This window comes from Lepidochelys olivacea, assembly GCF_965140295.1.
Source record: "Lepidochelys olivacea isolate rLepOli2 genome assembly, chromosome: 2".
Lineage (NCBI taxonomy): Eukaryota > Metazoa > Chordata > Testudines > Cheloniidae > Lepidochelys > Lepidochelys olivacea.
Window position 1 is genome coordinate 6329695 of NC_140412.1, and position 21132 is coordinate 6350826.

The following is a 21132-nucleotide window of genomic DNA, read 5'->3' on the forward strand; positions in this document are numbered from 1 at the left end:
GGGGAAAAATATGTATTTTCAAGCAGCAGCTACTGGCAATCATGAAAGGGAATAACCACGGAGAAAGGATGGGCGTCAAGCATCTCATCAGGGCAACGGTAGGTGCACTGGTACAATCCCACTAAGCACATGGGTTTTATTCATAGCATGGACATACAGGAAAATAACTCCGTCTCTCCAACAAATGTCAGCCTGCAGATGAAGAATACGAACAACAGGAAGGGATTGGAAGCAGAGGCGTGTGTGACTCTAAATACCTTGTGCTGGACCCTTGTTCTGAGGAAAAGGTCCTAGGACCCAAGGCTTCTCCTTGAAGGCAGTGTTAATGCAAATGCATTTGTGCTGGGAATTTCTAATGCAAACAACAGCTGGTCATGGTGATGATTAGAGACGGTGGAAAATTTTTACATGAAACTTTTTTCGATGAAAAATGCAGATTTGGCAACGCCAAAATGCTTCGCGAATTCATGTCCATTCCGATGGATGGTTCTGGTTGGGAAAAAAACATTTAAAAATTCTGAACAACGTTTGAAAGTTTTCATTTCAACATTTTTGACATGGAAAGGAGTGGTTACTTACCTGTGTGTGGTAACTGGAGTCCTTCAAGATGTTATGCCCGTATGGGTGCTCCATGTTGTGTGTCTTTGATTGGAGATTTTTCTTCAGCAGCATCAGCAGGTCCATTCCTGCACTCTACACACCCTTATGCTCCAGGCTGAGGTTACACAAAGAGGGGTGGACCCACCACTGTTTCATTTCCTTCTCAACTCCAACATTCGAAGGCAAGAACTCCAAAGCAGAGGGGAAAGGTAGTGCAGCACCTATAGGGACGTAACATCTCAAAGAACTCCAGTTACTGTACAGGTGAGTTCCTGCTCCTCCTTCTTTGAGTGTATGTCACTATGGGTGCTCTACGCTGGGTCATTACCAAGCAGTAACTCAGCGCGAAGGAAGGTGCTGAGGAGATGAGTCCATACCAGTGCAGAGGATGGCCTCACCAAAGGCTGAGTTGGATGTGGAAGCGTAGAGGAGGGCATAGTGCTGAGTGAATGTACACACTGATGACCAGGTAGCAGTCTTGCAAACGACATCAGTGGGTACATTCTGCAGCAGGGTTTCTGAGGTTGATTGAGCTCTGATAGAATGGGCCATCACCCTAGCTGCAGGGTGGGGTTGGGCCATTTCATAGCATGCCAGGAAGCAGCCTGAGACCCACTTGGGTAGTCTTTGTGCAGTTATGGTGGCTCTCTTCATCCTATCAGGAACAGAGATGAAGAGTCTAGGCGAGGAGCTGAAAGATCTGGTCCTGTCAGGAAAGAAAGCGAGAGGACCTTCTGACATTGAGCATATGTAGGGTTGCTCTTCCCTGGAGAAAGGAGGCTTGGGGTAAAATACCTGCAGTAAGAGATCCTGATTGATGTGAAAGTCCCAAGAGACTTTAGGTTGAAAGCGAGGGTGAGGGCAGAATCACCTTGTCACAGTAGAACACCATGTCAGGTGGACCAGCCATAAGGGCTCCCAGTTCACTTATTCATCTGGATGAGGTAATGGCTATGAGGAACACTGCCTTAAAGGATAAGTGGAGTAGACAGTAACTTTTCATGGGCTCAAAGGGGGGTTTCCTCAGAATATCACAGTGGTAGGGTGGGCAAAAACTGAGACTGCCTTGGTTGGTTGATGAAGACAGTGACAGAAGCAAGGTGAACCTTGATACAGCTGAAGGATAAAACCTAGGGTTTTTAATTCTGACGGGTAATCCAGTGCAGAGGAGAGGGAAGGCTCGGAGACAGCGACTATTCTGCACACGAAAGCTGGAAACATTTCCATTTCTTCAGGTAGGTGGTTTTGGTGGTGGGTTTGTCGCTATTAAGCATCACCGACTGTACTTTAGGAGAGCATTCCTATTCTAGGACCAAGAGCCATCGAGGAGTCATGCTCCTGGTGTAATGATGGGAGGTTGGCGTGAGTCATCCGGCCTGACTCCTAGAGGTCTGTCATCATAGGGACGAGAAGAGGTGGTCTCAGAGCTAGGTAAACCATGTGCGGGGACCAAACCTGTGTTGGCCTCCTGTTTCAGCTTGTTCAGCAAAGGTGCTGAAGGACTGGCATACAGCAACATGCGTGGCCAGGGAACAAGGAGAGCATTGCCCAAGGAGCTGCAGCCAAGGCCATCCCTCAAGCAGAAGTGAGGGCACTTAGTGTTGAGTGGAGAAGCAAAAAGATCTACCTTTGGGGAACCCCAGGTGAGACAGGTTTTGAAAAATAGGTTGTTCAGCTCCCATTCGTGATTCTGAGGGAAATATCTGCTCAGGATGTCTGCCACCTTGTTCTGCAGACCCGGTCGGCACCCTGCCAAGGTGTTGATTTGGTGGGTTAAAAAAAAATTCCAGGCCTTCATTGCTTCTGCACACATAAGGATGGGGATTTTCCCCATTGTTATAGCGCATTGTCACCCTGTTGCCTGTCATAATTCTTAAGGCGTGACCCTTGGTCTTGTGTAGTAAATGATGGCATGCATTAGGGACTGCCCACAGCTCGAGGGTGTTGATGTGGAGCAATGATTCTTGAGGGGTCTTGAGGGTGTGATCCTCAACCTAACATAGGGCTGTTGATGTTCTGTGTGGGAAGCGGATGTGCAAAGCGCATCCCGACACGTACTCTGCAAGGGTCCTTCCACCAATGGAGAGAGTCGAGGACCCTCTGGGAAGTGCACACACCTTAGAATCATAGAATATTAGGGTTGGAAGGGATCTCAGGAGGTCATCTATTCCAACCCCCTGCTCAAAGCAGGACTAACCCCAACTAAATCATCCCAGCCAGGGCTTTGTCCCACTGGGCCTTAAAAACCTCTAAGGAAGGAGATTCCACCACCTCCCTAGGTAACCCATTCCAGTGCTTCACTGCCCTCCTAGTGAAATAGTGTTTCCTAATATCCAACCTAGACCTCCCCCACTGCAACTTGAGACCATTGCTCTTTGTTCTATCATCTGCTACCACTGAGAACAGCCGAACTCCATCCTCTTTGGAACCCCCCTTCAGGTAGTTGAAGGCTGCTATCAAATCCCCCCTCACTCTTCTCTTCTCTTCTCTCCTGTCTCTTTGGACAGGCTGTGTCTGTTTGGTGTCCAGATGGTTCTGAGCCAGGCTTGAAGGCATCTGGACTGGAGCTTTGCAAGAGGCATCACAAAGGTGCAGGCCTCCATATGACCGAGGAGTTGTAGGAAAGACATTGCTATGGTCTAGGGGCTCTGTTATACTGTGGATATGAGGCTGAACATGGCATTGAAGCTGTCAATGGATAGGTATGCTCTGCTGGCTAGAGGGTCCAGTGTGGCCCTGATGAAGTCTAAATGTTGAACAGGTACTAGGCTGGACTTCTCTGTCTTGAAGCGAAGGCCCAGGGAGTGAAACAGAGCTAAGGCCTTGTTGGTGGCTGACTTGACCTCAGAGAAGGAGCTGTCCTTGAGGTAGGGGAAGCCAATTATACCCATCCAATTGAGATGAGCGTTGACATCTGAGAGGACTTTTGTAAAGACTCCCGGGGCAGTTGAAAGGCTGAAGGGAAGGACCCACTACTGATAGTGTTATTCCCAACCCTGAATCGTGTGTGCAGGTTGCATAGCTATGTGGACATCCTGAAGGCAGAGGAACACAAACCAGTCCCCTTGATCTAACAATGGTATGTTCCCTGTGAGGGTCACCATCTTGAATCTCTGTGTTGGGATGAAGGTATTCAGTGTCCTGAGGTCCAAGATTGGTCTCCATTCCCCTTTTTAATTTGGAACTCGGAACTGTCAGGAATAAAACTCCTTTCTGGCGAATCCGAGAGAAACCAGTTTGATGCCCTCCAGGAGCAGCAGCTCCTGCCTGAAGAGACCCTTGTGAGCAGGGTCCCTGAAGAGGGACTGGGTGGGCTGGGGCCAAGAAAACAAAAGGGATGGTGTAGCCTGATGAGACTATTTCCAGAATCCACCCATCTGATGTGATGAGCTCTCAATAAGGTGTAAATTGGGAGGAGCAGCCCCCATGGGGTAGGTGGATGACATGGTGGTGAAGCGCATGACCCAGCGAGTGCAACAGTTCATGGCCATTGACTAAAAGCACCAAAATGGGTGCTAGGCTGAGGAGAAAAACTGAGTGGTGGAAATAGAAGAACACCCCTTCTCATGAAACCTCGGCATCTCTATTGGTGGCGCCATCGCTTTCCGCAAAGTGAAAATGTAGGATCATTGGGCCATCAGCGATTTACTAAATTTCTTCTTGGGTTGCAGGAACATAAATACCCAATGAGCACAGGATTTTCCTGGAGTCCTTGAGAGACTGTAGGAACTTATGTGTTGTGTTGCTGAAGAGCTTAGGCCCTTCAGAGGAAAGGTCCTCGCTGGTGTTCTGCACTTCTTGAGGAAGACCGGAAGACTGCAGCCATGAAGCTCAACTCATAACCATGGCAGTGGCCATAGAATGAGCTACGGTGTCAGCCACATCCAGGGAGGCTTGTAAAGTCAACCTTAGCGATGATCTCAGCTTTGGAAATGAGGGCTTCAAACTGGTCTCTCTGGCCCTGTGGCAGATGTTCAATAAATGGAGACAACTTTGAGAGTTGATGTAATCATATTTTGCCAGCAGGGCATGATAATTTGAGACCCTGAACTGTAAAGCTAATGAGGGAGTAGCTTTCCCAGCTGAGGAAGCCTAGACACTGAAGTTCTTTGCTGAACAGAGTAGATCTCTGGTGGTGCTGCCTCTTCCGCTCACTGACCTCGTTTACCACCAAGTCATTGGGAGGTGCGATGAGAAAAAAGACACTAACAACCTTTTGCCGTCACATCATCTTTTTCGCCAATCCTCTTGCTTGCAGGTGGAATGGCGACAGGTGTCTGCCAGATGTTACGGCCTGATGACAATAGTGCATCATTAATAGGCATGGCTGGCTTGCCTTGCCATGCAGAGTGGAGGACATCCCACAGGGAATGCTGGGATTCCTGCACTGCCTCCGGGGGGTGGGGGGGTCTGAAAAGTCTCAGCCACCCTCTTCTCTAAGTCCTGAAAAACTTTAAAGTCATCCATGTAGGATGGTGGTGGGGCCAGAACTGCTTAATCAGGAGGACACAAGAATTTGTTGGAAGGAGATGCTTCCTCCTCAGCTCTTAGGTGCTGTTCCACCTCAAAGTTATCCTGAGGATGAGGGACTTCCTTGGGAAGAGGCTGTCTGGGGACTGGAGGCTGGTCTTGATGGGTCTGTTCATAGGAAGGCACCCTGTAAAATTGGTCACCACAGGGGGTGCAAGGGCTCCAGAATGCCCAGTGTGGCAGGGAGTATGGAAAGGGAGTAGGACCTCAGGGGTGCTCCTGCCAAAGTTGGTGAGGAGGATGATGTCAGATCCTGGAGTCTCCTCCTCAGGTACTGTGCAGGGGACAGAGAACAGAAGGGAAAGATGGTGGAGTCCTGGTCAACAATGTCCAATTCAGAAGCTGTGTCATCCCCCATGCCTTAAGGGTGTTGGTACTAGCAGCCATGTGGGAGCTGGCAGTCAATCCAGAACAGGCAGGCTGTTTTTCATGGTGGGATACACGTGAAGTGTTTTGAAATCTGTGGGGAATAAGGGCAAGGCATTGTTTTAGAAATCACTCTCAGCATTCAGTAGCAGCTGTAATAAAGAGTGTCCAATCTGTCCTGGTTTATTGAACTCTGTCATTCACAGCACTGTAGGATCTTTGTCTCCAGGTCCCAGACGTTTTCTACTAGCAGAACTTTTGGCACTAGCCTTGCAACAATGGGAAAAGACTGCACATTAAACATGGATTTTTGGATTCCTTTCAGTCTGCCCTGTAAACTGTCTTCCCGTCTTCCCCCATAGAAAGGTCAGAAACAAGGAACAGATCACCTTACCAAGCACGTGAGACAATGTCAGTGGCTGAGTATGTGTGCTAAGAATCATAGAATATTAGGGTTGGAGGTCATCTGTCCAACCCCCTGCTCAAAGCAGGACCAGTCCCCATTTTTTGCCCCAGATCCCTAAATGGCCCCCTCAAGGATTGAACTCACAACCCTGGGTTTAGCAGGCCAATGCTCAAACCATTGAGCTATCCCTCCCCCCCAAGACTTGAAGACCATATTATTTAAACCTAATTCAATTAAACTTTTGTGCATTTGTTGGCGGTTTTCCAGTAAGGTCACTCAGCTGAGCACATATTTTAAAAATAGCTGCACAGTGCCTCAGTACTTAATATATGGGAGTGTGTCAGTTGCCAGAATCCAAGGTGAGTCAAAGGAAATGGCTTCTCAGGTAGATTGGGCGGCATGCCAGCAGACAGCTGTCCCTGAAATAGATTGCCACACATGAACTCCTCCAAAGAGTCAGACGCCAGTTCTAAACAGTCTTATTCCTACAAGTGGGTCGGTTCATTTATATCTTCCATCCACAGTTGCTGGGATGGCCCACGCAGGGGGAAGGTGGGTACAGTGAGGTGAGATAAATCACAAGAGCTTAGTAAGATTGAAAAAGAGATCGGCCATTTATGTGGAGAACGAGATTGTCCCGAGTTAGAAGAATTCATGCTAAAAATTCTTTGGAAAGAAGATAGAATTCATGTTTCAGGCTTTCAGCCAGCCTCTAACTATGATGGGTTCGGATGAGACCATCATGGGTACTAGGGATTCGTGACGCGGGTTCAACATCGATCGACTGTTTATCCGTGTATATTGCAGCCTTTTAGACAGCTTATCTGTAGAGCGAGAACCCAGGACCTTGGTATCTAAAAGCACAGGTCTTGACTGTGTGTGCTAAACGCCCGCCTCTATTTGTTCAGGGCCAGTAGCACTCATAAGCCTCCATATATGGGTTTGCCACAGGACCGAAAGAGCTACACTCTGTTAGCATGGGTTACAGACAGAACAGGTGCTAGGAAAAACACCACGGCATTTGCCACTCCACAGTCCCATTTCTTCTGGAGGGGCCTGTAACAGCAGGAGATTTCAGCCATCTCCACCTCCCATTCTTTATATGCTACTCGTTACTCTTTCCGTCATTTATTGACATAAACAGTTTCATTTACCCAGGCAGGAAGCAGAAACAATACCACGTGACCAAGAGCCAGTCGTGGATGTTAGCAACTCATGAACAATCTGGAAGCTGAAACGGGTTTGCAAAAAGTAGCTGTAGCTCACAAAAGCTTATTCTCCAATAAATTGGTTAGTCTCTAAGGTGCCACAAGTCCTCCTGTTCTTTTTACAGATACAGACTAACACGGCTGCTACTCTGAAACCTATTCAGGGAATGAATCCTTACTAGCAACGAAGACATGATGTGGTCTCAAAGCCTTCCAGTACATATATCTCAGACTGTTACTGGGTAGCTTTGGAATTGGACTTGAGCCAATATGCCAATGGAAAACTAGGCAAATGGTTAGAGAAGTTAATAAAAGTTATCAACACGAGTTCAGATTCTGCCGTTAATACAAAGAGATGTATTGCTGTAGGAAACAATACAGAGATTCCCTTTTAAGCTTAGTGCCACTGTTCATCTTCATTTATGTAGAGTACAACTTGCAAATGTACTTTGCATATGAACTATTGTCACCATCTGTGCATTATGCTTCTTTGGTATTATTCAAATGTGCTTTTTGGAAACCTAAATAATTCAGAACAGAGCTGGCTGTACAATCACTAAACTAGTCATTAAAAGGAGATTATGAAAAAAGTTGAAATTTATGGCAGAGTAGGATAATCTTTCAACGAAAATGATAAGAAACACGACTCATTTAAAGGTAGATTGGGCGAAGCACTGAAGAATATACTGTACAGAGCAATGCTGGGCTAACCTGTCTGGGGATAAATAACTGGACTATGTGAAAAGAGTGGAAAAATGTTCTTGTGGCTGTTGGTACACCCTGGAACGTGAGATCTGCGTTTACTTACTGGCTTTCTGTTTGATCTTCAGCATGTTCTTTGAACTCTCTGTCTTTTAGTTCCATCTCAGTAAAGTGGAGATAGTTATCATTCCTTTCTCTATCTCTGTTAAGACTATAAGCTCTTTGAGACAGTTGGACTGTCTTTCGTCATATGTTAGTGCAAAGCACAGTCTTGGCTGGGGCAGGGGGGAGGGATAGCTCAGTGGTTTGAGCATTGGCCTGCTAAACCCAGGGTTGTGAGTTCAATCCCTGAGGGGGCTGTTTACGGATCTGGGGCAAAAATTGGGGATTGGTCCTGCTTTGAGCAGGGGGTTGGACTAGATGACCTCCTGAGGTCCCTTCCAACCCTGATATTCTATTCATCTAATTGTTACTGGCATCATATTTTTGTGAGGTGGGGGAAATGCAGGACTGTCTGAAATCAGAGGTCTTATCTCCGCGTTCTGTGATCAGGAAGCAGACAGAAGTCAAAGGGGATGACCTAGTGTAGCACAGCCACGTCCCAATTTGTACTTGGGTGACCCCCATTAACAGCTGAAGGGAATAATTGGGAAATTGGACTTTTTGTTGAACACTTCGAAGTTCACCTGTGATATGGTGTTAAATCTAGATTGAAGAATTAGGTGAAACTATTTTGGAACCAGGGGAGGAAAATGGGATGGCTGTACCTGGTTAGACTGTGGGCATGTCTACACTTACTGTGGATCAATTCTGCAGCGGCTCCACGAGGAGCTGATGCTGCGGCGACTCCACCGGGAGTCGATTCCTCTCCCGTCTATTCCGGTACTCCACCAGAATAAGAAGTGTAAGGTAAGTCAATGGGAGAGTGTCTCCCATCGACCCAGAGCAGTGTAGACACCGCAATAAGTCAACCTAATGTACTTTGACTCCAGCTATGATTATTCACAGAGCCGGAGTTGCATAACTTAGATCAACTTAGCCTCATAGTGTAGAACAGGCCTCAGAAGTGTGGACAACAGATAAAGACAGGAAGACGCTTAGTTCCCCTACGCTCATCTCAGTGATGAGGAACAAATCATAAGTATAATGGAGGCATGTGCTTTTGTTGGCAGAGGTTACTCGAGGCTTTGCCGGAGAAATGCTATGAGGCAGTGTGTTATCGGCGCAACTGCTAGAACAGGGACGCTGCAGATTCAAATTCCACCAGGAGCTTCTTGAAATGTTGTTTTTTCTCACCTCCATAAAGCACTTGGAGATATCCGAGATGGAAAACCACTAGGTATTATTAATGATACATTAAAAATTGATCTTCCCGGGCAAGCTGACATTTCCCTGAAATTAACTGACATTCTTCTCCTTCTCTCAATGTCTCTGATACTACACGGAGTGATGGAAAATTGTATGGCAGTGGGGGCTTGGTTGGGCCCTTAAAGGTAGAACTCACTCCAATGGTTGGAAGTTGAAGCTAGACAAATTCAGACCGGAAATAAGACGTAATTATTTTATGGTGAGAGTAATTAACCATTGGAACAACTTACTAAGTGTCATGGTGGATTCTCCATCACTGGCAATTTGTAAATCAAGATTGGACTTTTTCTAAAAGATCTGCTGTAGGGGATGTTCTCTGACCTGTGTTACGCAGGAGGTCAGACTAGACCATCGTAATCTTCCTTTCTGGCCTTGGAATCTATGAATCTTTGAAAATTAGAAGAAGGTTTCTAACCATCAGAAGAATGAGGTTCTGGAACAGTCACCCAGTAGAAGTACTGGGGGACAAACAACTATGTAGGTTTAAAATGGAGCTTGAGAAATTTCTGAATGGGATTATTGGATGGGCGGGACTTGATGACCCAAGAGGTCCCTTCCAATTCTCTACATATATTAAGATATTAGGGCTGCCTGGAGCTTCGTAGTGCCATCTCATGGATTTTTATGGGAAAAAAAGAGAGGGATTTAGTTTGATGCTTACCAAATAAAACAATGAGCTCTTGGCTGGCAGAGTGAGGGCTCCAAGTGGAAGCCGGTGAAATTGCTGCTGAGAGACTCTGCGCTATTCCTCATGTTGGTCAAGTCGTTTATATTAACTCTCAAACTGTTATCACGTTTAGAGCCAGGGCTGCAGGTCCCCACTTACTATTATTGCTCTGCAATAAAGTGAGAGCAAATGCTCATTTGTCAATAGTGGCTTTTGTTAGTTGAAAAACTTCCGACACCCACCATCTCACTTGCTTCCCACCCACCAGCCCACGGTTCCATGTAAACTCATAGCTACAACACCATGTGTCAGAGCTGGCCACGTACAGCAAAAAGAGTTCCACAAATATTTATTACAACATTGTTTTAAAAATTAGTTTAGGGCTATGTTCTTCCTCATTAGAGTTTTCTTTCTGCAAGCATTCCTGAGACGGAGTTTTACTACCGCAAATGTTTCAGAAAGCACATTTCAAGCTCACATGCTCAAACAGTTGCAGACAGCACATTTTAAATTCACTTTCCAAGAACATTCACATCAGAAGCCTTATAACCAGAGTCACATTCATCCAACTAGAGAATAAGAATCAATGCGAGGTCCCTCGCGTGACCTATCACAGCTAAGCAAAACAGCTCACATAGCAAGCCACAGAGAAAACACTATTCTCAGAAATTTCAATAAATAATTGTGAACAACAAATGGATGAAAAAAATCAACATTTATTCACAAGTCTCCCTTGAACAAATAGGGAGGCAGAGTGTATCTACAAAATCATTCATTATTAATTACTTGTTCGCAGCTAGTTAACATTATTGAAAGAGGTGTATTAGGTTTCATTTTCTAAACTGGCTCCAGAACACTGACACTGATTTGATGCCAAAATGATGGACAATGGAGAGGATCACATTTCTGTGAGAATCTTTTCTGATCTTTCTTAAGCCCCTGATAAGTAAAGATGTCAACACATCTGGGGAGAAATCCTGGCCCTATTGAAGTCAGTGGGAGCTTTGCCACTGACTTCAATGGGACCAGGATTTCACTCATGTTGTGCACGTGAAGTTACGGACTGAGTGCTGCTCATTCTCCCCGTTGGGCATGCTCCCCTAGGACCTGCTCAAAAGGGAGCTTTGGGCACTGGCTGCAAGAAGGCAGCTAGGCCGCAGCCCTTGAGGCAGAGCAATCTAGAGGGGAAGAACCTGGACACTGTATATAGGACTTGGTGGGGATCCCCCTTCCCCACGGACTAAGGGGGAACAACTGGACTCTGAGGGTGAGATGGGAAGTGTCCTCACCACAGCTGAAGCCCTGAACTACTAAGTCTGTGTAAGCAGAAGGCTAGGGCCACCCCCTGAACTGAAGGGAAAACGGGAAAGGTAGGAAGCAGTACAGGGGTGGTTGATCTGGAGTGGTGGCCAGAAGGGACTAAGCCACCCCTCTCCTCTCTCCTCTGGGGCTGGGACATGGTGGAGAGGGAGGGCCTGCATCCCCCTGTCATTCCCTCTTTCCCCATCCTCCTGAGAGGTCCTGGAGAGTCATGAACTGTGGCTTGGCTTCTGGGCCCTGGACTGCTCAGGAGAGCCACCTCAAGGCTCAGAGAGACTGTTTGGCCATAGCCTGACCACTAGGCCTGCTGGCCCCCAAACAAAGCCAACTACACAAACCAAAATGTTTTGAAAACATTAATCTTGGGAGTGTTTGAATGGAATCTAGCATACGTGACCCCCCAAATTACACTTCCTTTACAAAATTCTACAGGGCAGATTAAAGTCAGTGGCCAGTGGGTGCCCAGTTACCCTTTGTGCCTCTGAAAATCATGCAATCATATAAATATAAGGCTGGAAGGGACTTAGGTAGGTCATCTAGTCCAGAGGTTCTCAACAGTTTTCTTTCTGAGCCCCCCCCCCAACATACTATAAAAACTCCATGGCCCACCTGTGCCACAATAACTGGTTTTCTTCATATAAAATCCAGAGTTGGCATTAGGAGGTAGCAAGCAGGGTAATTGCCTGGGGCCCATGCCACGGGGGCCCCCACAAAGCTACATTGCTTAGGCTTCAGCCCCGAATGGTGGGGCTCAGGGACCTGGGCTTCATCCCCATGCGGTGAGTTTTCGGCTTTCTGCCCTGGGCCCCAGCGAGTCTAATGCTGGCCCTGGTTGCAGGCCCCCTTGAAACCTGCTCGAGCCCCCCTAGGGGGCCTTGGATCCCTGGTTGAGAACCCCTGATCTAATCCATCCCCCCATGATGAGGGACAATTAAGAACACCTAGACCTCCTCTGACAGGGGTTTGTCTAACCAGTTCTTTAAAAACCCCAATGAAGGAGATTCCCCAACCTGCCTGGGAAGCCTATTTCAGTGGTTACCTCTCCTCATAGTTACAGAACTTTCCTAACATCTAACCCAAATTTCCCTTGCTGCATACTAAGCCAATTACTTGTCCTACCCTGGGTGGACATGGAGAACAACTGGTCACTGTCCTCTGCATAACAACCAGACTGTTATCTGGTACCCCCTAAGCCTTCTTTGAAACATGAGCAAGTTTTTCAAACTGTCCTCATAGGTCGTGTTTTCTAAAGATCTTCTCAGTCTCTTCCTCTGCCATTTTAATAACTCAAACTTTAAGAAGTCTAAGAGTGACCAGTGAAGGGAGGGACCCAGATGGTTCCCTGCTGCTATTTAGACCCAATTCAATCAGTGGTCAATGGGAGTGCTTTCATTGACCTTTCTTGGCACTGGCTGAATCCAGTAATCCCCCGTCATTCGGTATTGCCCTAATTGTGCCCCCTCATTTTCCTCTGTAATGGTTTGTTCCATATGCCAGTGGGTGATTCCATGGATTGTTTATTAAATGTGTGTAACAGAAATAGAAGTTCCCAGAGCAGTCTAGGAGATTTAGACAGACATCGTCCTCTAATTTAATGTTAATAAACCTCTGCCAGGCTTCATTAAGTCATGGCAGAGTTTGATATATTTGCTCAGAGAATGTTGCATTGGTGGTATAGAAGAATCTTTTTTCGGGACAGCAGTGGAGGGATGGATCCATTTAGTGTCGCTGAATGTATTCGCTTTTCAGTGTGGCAGATCGTAGACCTTGCCAGGTTGTATTTTTAATTGTACAATCTACGAACGGATACTGGGTTTTCTGTAATGAGTAACCTTGTAATATTTTTAGGGTTACAGTACACTGTAAGGGGGTCCCTGTAATAGGAAATGTGGTTTTACAATCTAGAAATTTGTTATTTAGACCAGGGGTTCTCAACCTTTTGCTTTCTGAGCCCTCTCCCCCGCCCCCAACATGCTATAAAAACTCCACAGCCCACCTGTGCCATAATAACTAGTTTTCTGCATATAAAAGCCAGGGCCGGCATTAGGGGGTAGCAAGCAGGGGTAGCAAGCCGGGCTACTGCCTGGGGCCCCTGCCACAGGGACCCCCGTGAAACTAAGTTGCTCAGGCTTCAGCTTCAGCCCCAGGTGGCAGGGTTCGGGGCCCCAGGCTTCAGCCCCATAAGGTGGGGCTTTGGCTTTCTGCCCGAGGCTCCAGTGAGTCTAACACTGGCCCTGCTTGGTGGATCCCCTGAAACCTTCTCATGGCCCCCCAGGGGGCCCCAGACCCATGGTTGAAAACCACTGATTTAGACCTTAGGTTGAGTTTTAGGGGGCAAAGTTATGGGTAGGTTGTGGATTGATATTGAGTGATGGAGAACTGCATGGCAGTGGGAGGTTGGCTGGGCCCTTCAATTAATCATTCTCAAATATTGTATTATATAGGGTTTTTTTCCATTGCCTTGTGTTAGGTTTTACATTTTAATAATACTTCATACTGGCATACAACACTTTCCATTTGGGGATCTTGTTGTGCTTTGCAAACGTTGATGAACTAAGCTTCCTCTGAGGTAGGTATCACTATCCCTGATGGGGAAACTGAAAAACTACAGAACTAAATGGCTTGTGCACCTGGGCATTGCACAGATCCAAGGACAGTTAGTGATTTTGCACATCACATATGCTGCACACAATACTCAAGTACCACTCTGTTATGTGCACAGAGACACTTCCTCCTTACACAGGCTTTACACACTTCTAGCGGCAGCCCTGCTGCATATGATCTACCCGGGCATCCCCCTTGGCTGGAACTTATACACTGCCAGTTGCGCAGAGAGCCTTTTAATGGGTCAACCCGCTCCGGTATGTATATGCCAGTCACCGGTCAGCAAGCTTTGTCATGACTCCTAATTCCCCAGTGGGCGTGGGTTTTAGTTCAGGTTTCAGAGTAACAGCCGTGTTAGTCTGTATTCGCAAAAAGAAAAGGAGGACTTGTGGCACCTTAGAGACTAACCAATTTATTTGAGCATAAGCTTTCGTGAGCTACAGCTCACTTCATCGGATGCATACTGTGGAAAATACAGTGAGGAGATTTATATACACACACAACATGAAAAAATGCGCGTTTATCATGCACACTGTAAGGAGAGTGATCACTTAAGATGAGCTATTACCAGCAGGAGAGTGGGGGTGGGGGAGAAAACCCTTTGTAGTGATAATCAGGGTGGGCCATTTCCAGCAGTTAACAAGAACGTCTGAGGAACAGTGGGGGGGGAGAGGAATAAACAAGGGGAAATAGTTTTACTTTGTGTAATGACTCAACCACTCCCAGTCTCTATTCAAGCCTAAGTTAATTGTATCCTATTTGCAAATTAATTCCAATTCAGCAGCCTCTCATTGGAGTCTGTTTCTAAGTCTTTTTGTTGAAGAATAGCCACTTTTAGGTCTGAAATTGAGTGACCAGAGAGATTGAAGTGTTCTCCGACTGGCTTATGAATGTTATAATTCTTGACATCTGATTTGTGTCCATTTATTCTTTTACGTAGAGACTGTCCAGTTTGACTAATGTACGTGGCAGAGGGACATTGCTGGCACATGATGGCATATATCACATTGGTAGATGTGCAGGTGAACGAGCCTCTGATAGTGTGGCTGATGTGATTAGGCCCTATGATGGTGTCCCCTGAATAGATATGTGAACACAGTTGGCAACGGGCTTTGTTGCAAGGATAGGTTCCTGGGTTAGTGATTCTGTTGTGTGGTGTGTGGTTGCTGCTGAGTATAAGCTACCAGCACTCCCAGCTATCTTCGAGATACCACTGACTTCCTGAGGAAACTACAATCCATCAGTGATCTTCCTGAAAACACCTTCCTGGCCACTATGGATGTAGAAGCCCTCTACACCAACATTCCACACAAAGATGGACTACAAGCCGTCAGGAACACTATCCCCGATAATGTCACGGCAAACCTGGTGGCTGAACTTTGTGACTTTGTCGTCATCCGTAACTATTTCACGTTTGGGGACAATGTATACCTTCAAATCAGTGGCACTGCTATGGGTACCCGCATGGCCCCACAGTATGCCAACATTTTTATGGCTGACTTAGAACAACGCTTCCTCAGCTCTCGTCCCCTAATGCCCCTACTCAACTTGCGCTACATTGATGACATCTTCATCATCTGGGCCCATGGAAAAGAAGCCCTTGAGGAATTCCACCATAATTTCAACAATTTCCATCCCACCATCAACCTCAGCCTGGACCAGTCCACACAAGAGATCCACTTTCTGGACACTACGTTGCTGATAAGCGATGGTCACATAAACACCAACCTATACCGGAAACCTACTGACCACTATTCCTGCCTACATGCCTTCAGCTTTCACCCAGACCACACCACACGATCCATTGTCTACAGCCAAGCTCTACGATACAACCGCATTTGCTCCAACCCCTCAGACAGAGACAAACACCTACAAGATCTCTGTCAAGCATTCTTACAACTACAATACCCACCTGCTGAAGTGAAGAAACAGATTGACAGAGCCAGAAGAGTACCCAGAAGTCACCTACTACAGGACAGGCCCAACAAAGCAAATAACAGAACGCCACTAGCTGTCACCTTCAGCCCCCAACTAAAACCTCTCCAATGCATCATCAAGGATCTACAACCTATCCTGAAGGACGACCCATCGCTCTCACAAATCTTGGGAGACAGGCCAGTCTTTGCCTACAGACAGCCCCCCAACCTGAAGCAAATACTCAGCAGCAACCACACACCACACAACAGAACCACTAACCCAGGAACCTATCCTTGCAACAAAGCCCGTTGCCAAATGTGTCCACATATCCATTCAGGGGACACCATCATAGGACCTAATTACATCAGCCACACTATCAGAGGCTCGTTCACCTGCACATCTACCAATGTGATATATGCCATCATATGCCAGCAATGCCCCTCTGCCATGTACATTAGTCAAACTGGACAGTCTCTACGTAAAAGAATAAATGGACACAAATCAGACGTCAAGAATTATAACATTCATAAACCAGTCGGAGAACACTTCAATCTCTCTGGTCACTCGATTTCAGACCTAAAAGTGGCTATTTGTTCAATAAAAAGACTTCAGAAACAGACTCCAAGGAGAGACTGCTGAATTGGAATTAATTTGCAAATTGGATACAATTAACTTAGGCTTGAATAGAGACTGGGAGTGGTTGAGTCATTACACAAAATAAAACTATTTCCCCTTGTTTATTCCTCTCCCCTCCACTGTTCCTCAGAGGTTCTCGTTAACTGCTGGAAATGGCCCACCCTGATTATCACTACAAAAGGTTTTCTCCCCCACCCCCTCTCTCCGGCTGGTAATAGCTCATCTTAAGTGATCACTCTCCTTACAGTGTGCATGATAAACGCGCATTTTTTCATGTTGTGTGTGTATATAAATCTCCTCACTGTATTTTCCATTGAATGCATCCAATGAAGTGATCTGTAGCTCACGAAAGCTTATGCTCAAATAAATTGGTTAGTCTCTAAGGTGCCACAAGTCCTCCTTTTCTTTTTGGTTTTAGTTCGGAGATTCAGAGATTTTTAAGGCTGGAAAGAACCATGATGATCATCTTGTCTGACCCCCTGCCTCGCACAGATTCCCAGCCAGTACCATGTGGCTGAACTAGTTACCCGGCTAAAGAGAGCTAAGCTTACCAGAGCCATTCAATTTCTCAGCTGCCCTTGATCTGCATGTTTTTTAAAAAATTCACTGCATGTTCCTGGTAAACAAAATGTTCTCGCTGTGAATTAATCATACCGGGCCCAACCTATATCAAAACAAACAACTGTAGTGTGGAAAACCAGAGCGTCTGGCATGCTTCAGTGGGTGAGTCCAGCTGTCATGCTGCAGTGCGCTTGCTCGCACTAAAATTTTTATTTCAGCAAGGGGAACGTCAAATAACTGGGTAAAAAGAGAGAACATAGTGTGCACTATTAAAGCAATTAAAAAGGTGTGTGCTGAGAACCAGCCCAAAAATGTGGCATTACTTTGCCCAAGACCAAGAGAACATCAACAATTCTAGAGCATTGGGGTTTTCTGCTTTGGATTAAACAGCCATTGATCCAACTACAAAAGAGCCTGTATAACCCATATCTCATGTATTCAATAACTTCCATTGATGGTAACGGGGGTTCTCTGGGGGAACAAGAATCCCACTCATTCAGTGTGTGTTAGGTGTCTTAGATTCCAAGATATATATATTTTTTTTAAGGGGCAGAGCCTATTGTGGCCATCTAGTCTGACCTTTTTGCCAGAGGCTGGGAATGGGCGATAGGGGATGGATCACTCAATGATGGCCTGTTCTGTTCAGTCCCTCTGGCATTGGCCCCTGTTGGAAGACAGGATACTGCGCTAGACGGACCATTGTTCTGACCCAATATAGCCACTCTTATGTCCCCTATTGTGATAACTGGGTCTGCAAACTTACCCTGCTTGTGAACTCAACCGGGATAAGTGAGTGGAAGTTCATTAAGTGTCACAACAACCTAAAACATTAAATGTTGATGGGAGAAGGTGCAAAAGGGAGACAGGCAGACTGAATTAGTCTAAAACAAAAAGGCCTATTGACATAACTCAGGGACTGCTTTAAGAATATGCCTGGTAAACAAGAGTAGTGTGGGACCAGCAATCAATGGACTAAAATTGGTGTGTCAGAAATTAGGCCTAATTGGTGAACAAAATAATGAGAGGATGGACTATTCCTCCTGTCCCTCCCTTTTTGGATCCTCCAAATGAGACCTGGGGGGCAAATATGGGGGGGGGAAATTAGAGAATTCGGGATAGCTAAAAAGTGGGAGAACTGGAAGGAGAAAGCTTCACCATCATGGCTGCAACCCCCACCATCTCCTGGGTCCCCACATCCATCATAACTTGGTTGAGTCTCCGTGGACCTAATCCAACATGTCCTGACCAGACCAGGCTAGACAGAGGGACCCAGATGACATCGCCATCTGCACTTACTCTGACTAATTTCGAACATCATTTGGGACGTGAGACTTTGTCATCCCCTTCCTACCTGCGTTCTTTTCCTTCTCCATCTTCCTTCTCCTCTTTTCTATCCCTCTCCTTTTGCTTTCTGTTTCATAAGAGTCTGTCTTGGCCAGCCAGCAAGTTAAAACAATGCCCTAAACAGCCCAATGCTGGTACAAGTTTGCCAGGTCTCAGAGCAGCTGATCAGACCAGACTGTGTGCTGGGTCTGTCGTTTTCCAGCAGGGAGGTTGCCAGTGAGAGTCAACACCAGAGGTAGAAGCTGCATTGTCTATCTTTGCTATTCTTCTCTCTCTCGTTTTATGTGTGTTTGTCTGGTATTGTCGTCTAGGAAACGGGATCAGATTTTAACAACAGCACCAGCCAATTTCAATTAATGGTTTCTCTTTTCCCCAAAAAGGACAGTTATTACCATCTTTCATATGCTGAAGGGAAAGGGAAAAAGAGATGTTGTTTAAATGGAAGCCTAACTTAATACGTTACATTTGAAATGTTTGACCTGTTTTTCCTTCTTTTCCAGTATCCTTTTTTTGCTTTTTGCCACCAACTCCAAAATAGGTTCCTTTCCATAACCAGTTTACTCACAAATCATAATCTTTCTAGCAGAGAAAGAGGGAGGTTGGAATTTCCTTTCCTCAGTGGATCTGAACCTTAAGAAAGGTTGGTTCAGAGAAAAGGATAAGGTTCAAACTAGGTCTTATAAGCATGTTCCCCCATCCAGCCTCCTCCACAGACATACACGGAGTCAGGGGTATAAGTGACCTTGGTCCTGCTACAGAGATTGGTCATGGGGACTCTGCAGTAACACTGGAGCACAGAGAAGCTACTAACAGTCTGGAGTAAAGAACCACCAAGCTCCACATTCTCCTGCCCAGCGGAGGGAGTAGGGATGGAGTTACAGATCTGCTCTGATGGGGTCTTCCATGGGTTTCTGGAAATGGTGGTTCCGCACTGACCCAGCCCCCATACTCCCAAATTTCCTTGCACTGATCCACCTTCCAATTCCAATACGCAAAGGCCTGTTGTAATAACTGGGCCTACAGCTCAAATGTGAGAAGTGAGCGAAAGTTCATAAAGTATCACAATAGCCTACAACAATTAAAACAAAGTGCAACAGGGAGACAGACTGAATTAATCCAAACAACAAAGCCCCCCTGGTACAACTCAAGATCATCCATTGTAAACAAGAGAAGTGTAGGCCCGGAAATCAATGGACCAAAATTGGTGTGTTGGAAATTAGGCCTAAATGGTGAGCAGAATAATGAAGGGATGGGCTATTCCACCTATCACTCCCCTTTTGGGGTCCTAAAAATAAATGACTGTGAGGAGAGGGACTTAGAGACAGGAAAGGAGCAAGCATGATCATCATGGCAGCCTCCTCCACCATCTCCTGGGACTCCAGCATCCTTCTTTGTTCTCCTACTTCCGAGAGGTGTCCTGGCCAGATGGACCCCAGATGACATTGCCACCTTTACCAGCTAACGGCCGAATCAAGATGGGGTTTACCTGAAATCTGAGACTTTCGTACACGTTTGCCAGATCTCAGAGTGGCTAATAAGACCGTGTGCCTTGCCTATGTTTCTCCAGCAGTGAGCCTGAAAGGCAGCACCAGAGACAGACGCTGCATTTCCTCTCCCCTCCTGTGTGTGTTTGTTGTTGCTAAAGTCCAATCCCATTTCCTATAAGACAAAACAAGGCAAACAGCTCCAGCCCCACTCAACTACCTTCTTCTCTTTCCCTCCAAAAAGGACAGTCATTGCCCCTCTGCCATGTACATTGGGCAAACTGGACAGTCTCTATGTAAAAGAATAAATGGACACAAATCAGATGTCAAGAATTATAACATTCATAAACCAGTCGGAGAACACTTCAATCTCTCTGGTCACTCGATTTCTGATCTCAAAGTGACTATCCTTCAACAAAAAAACTTTGAAAACAGACTCCAACGAGAGACTGCTGAATTGGAATTAATTTGCAAATTGGATACAATTAACTTAGGCTTGAATAGAGACTAGGAGTGGTTGAGTCATTATACTAAGTGAAAATATTTCCCCTTGTTTATTCCTCCCCCCACACACACACACACTGTTCCTCAGACGTTCTTGTTAACTCCTGGAAATGTGCTGGAAATGGCCCACCATGATTATCACTTCAAAAGGTTTTCTCTCCCCCCACCCCACTCTCCTGCTGGTAATAGCTTATCTTAAGTGACTGGTTTTTGGTGGGTTTCAGAGTAACAGCCATGTTAGTCTGTATTCGCAAAAAGAAAAGGAGTACTTGTGGCACCTTAGAGACTAACCAATTTATTTGAGCATGAGCTTTCGTGAGCTACAGCTCACTTCATCGGATGCATACCGTGGAAACTGCAGCAGACTTTATATATACACAGAGAATATGAAACAATACCTCCTCCCACCCCACTGTCCTGCTGGTAATAGCTTATCTAAAGTGATCATCAGGTGGGCCATTTCCAGCACAAATCCAGGTTTTCTCACCCTCCACCCCCCCACACAAATTCACTCTCCTGCTGGTGATAGCCCATCCAAAGTGACAACTCTTTACACAATGTGCATGATAATCAAGTTGGGCCATTTCCTGCACAAATCCAGGTTCTCTCACCCCCTCACCCCCTCCCAAAAACCACACACACAAACTCACTATCCTGCTGGTAATAGCTCATCCAAAGTGACCATTCTCCCTACAATGTGCATGATAATTAAGGTGGGCCATTTCCAGCACAAATCCAGGTTTTCTCACATCCCCCCCCCACCCCCATACACACACAGACTCACTCTCCTGCTGGTAATAGCTCATCCAAACTGACCACTCTTCAAGTTAAAATCCAAGTTAAACCAGAACATCTGGGGGGGGGGGTAGGAAAAAACAAGAGGAAATAGGCTACCTTGCATAATGACTTAGCCAC

The 21132-nt window shown here is 46.1% G+C and overlaps 1 long non-coding RNA gene across 1 annotated transcript in view; it reads left to right on the forward strand.

The window, feature by feature from the left end:
- Window positions 1-593: 593 nt before the first annotated feature.
- The window catches only part of LOC311517158, a 48456-nt gene continuing 27917 nt past the window's right edge, over window positions 594-21132 (forward strand). Inside the window, exon 1 of the long non-coding RNA XR_014710618.1 lies at window positions 594-864. This is a non-coding gene — a long non-coding RNA (uncharacterized lncRNA). The remainder of the gene's footprint in view (window positions 865-21132) is intronic.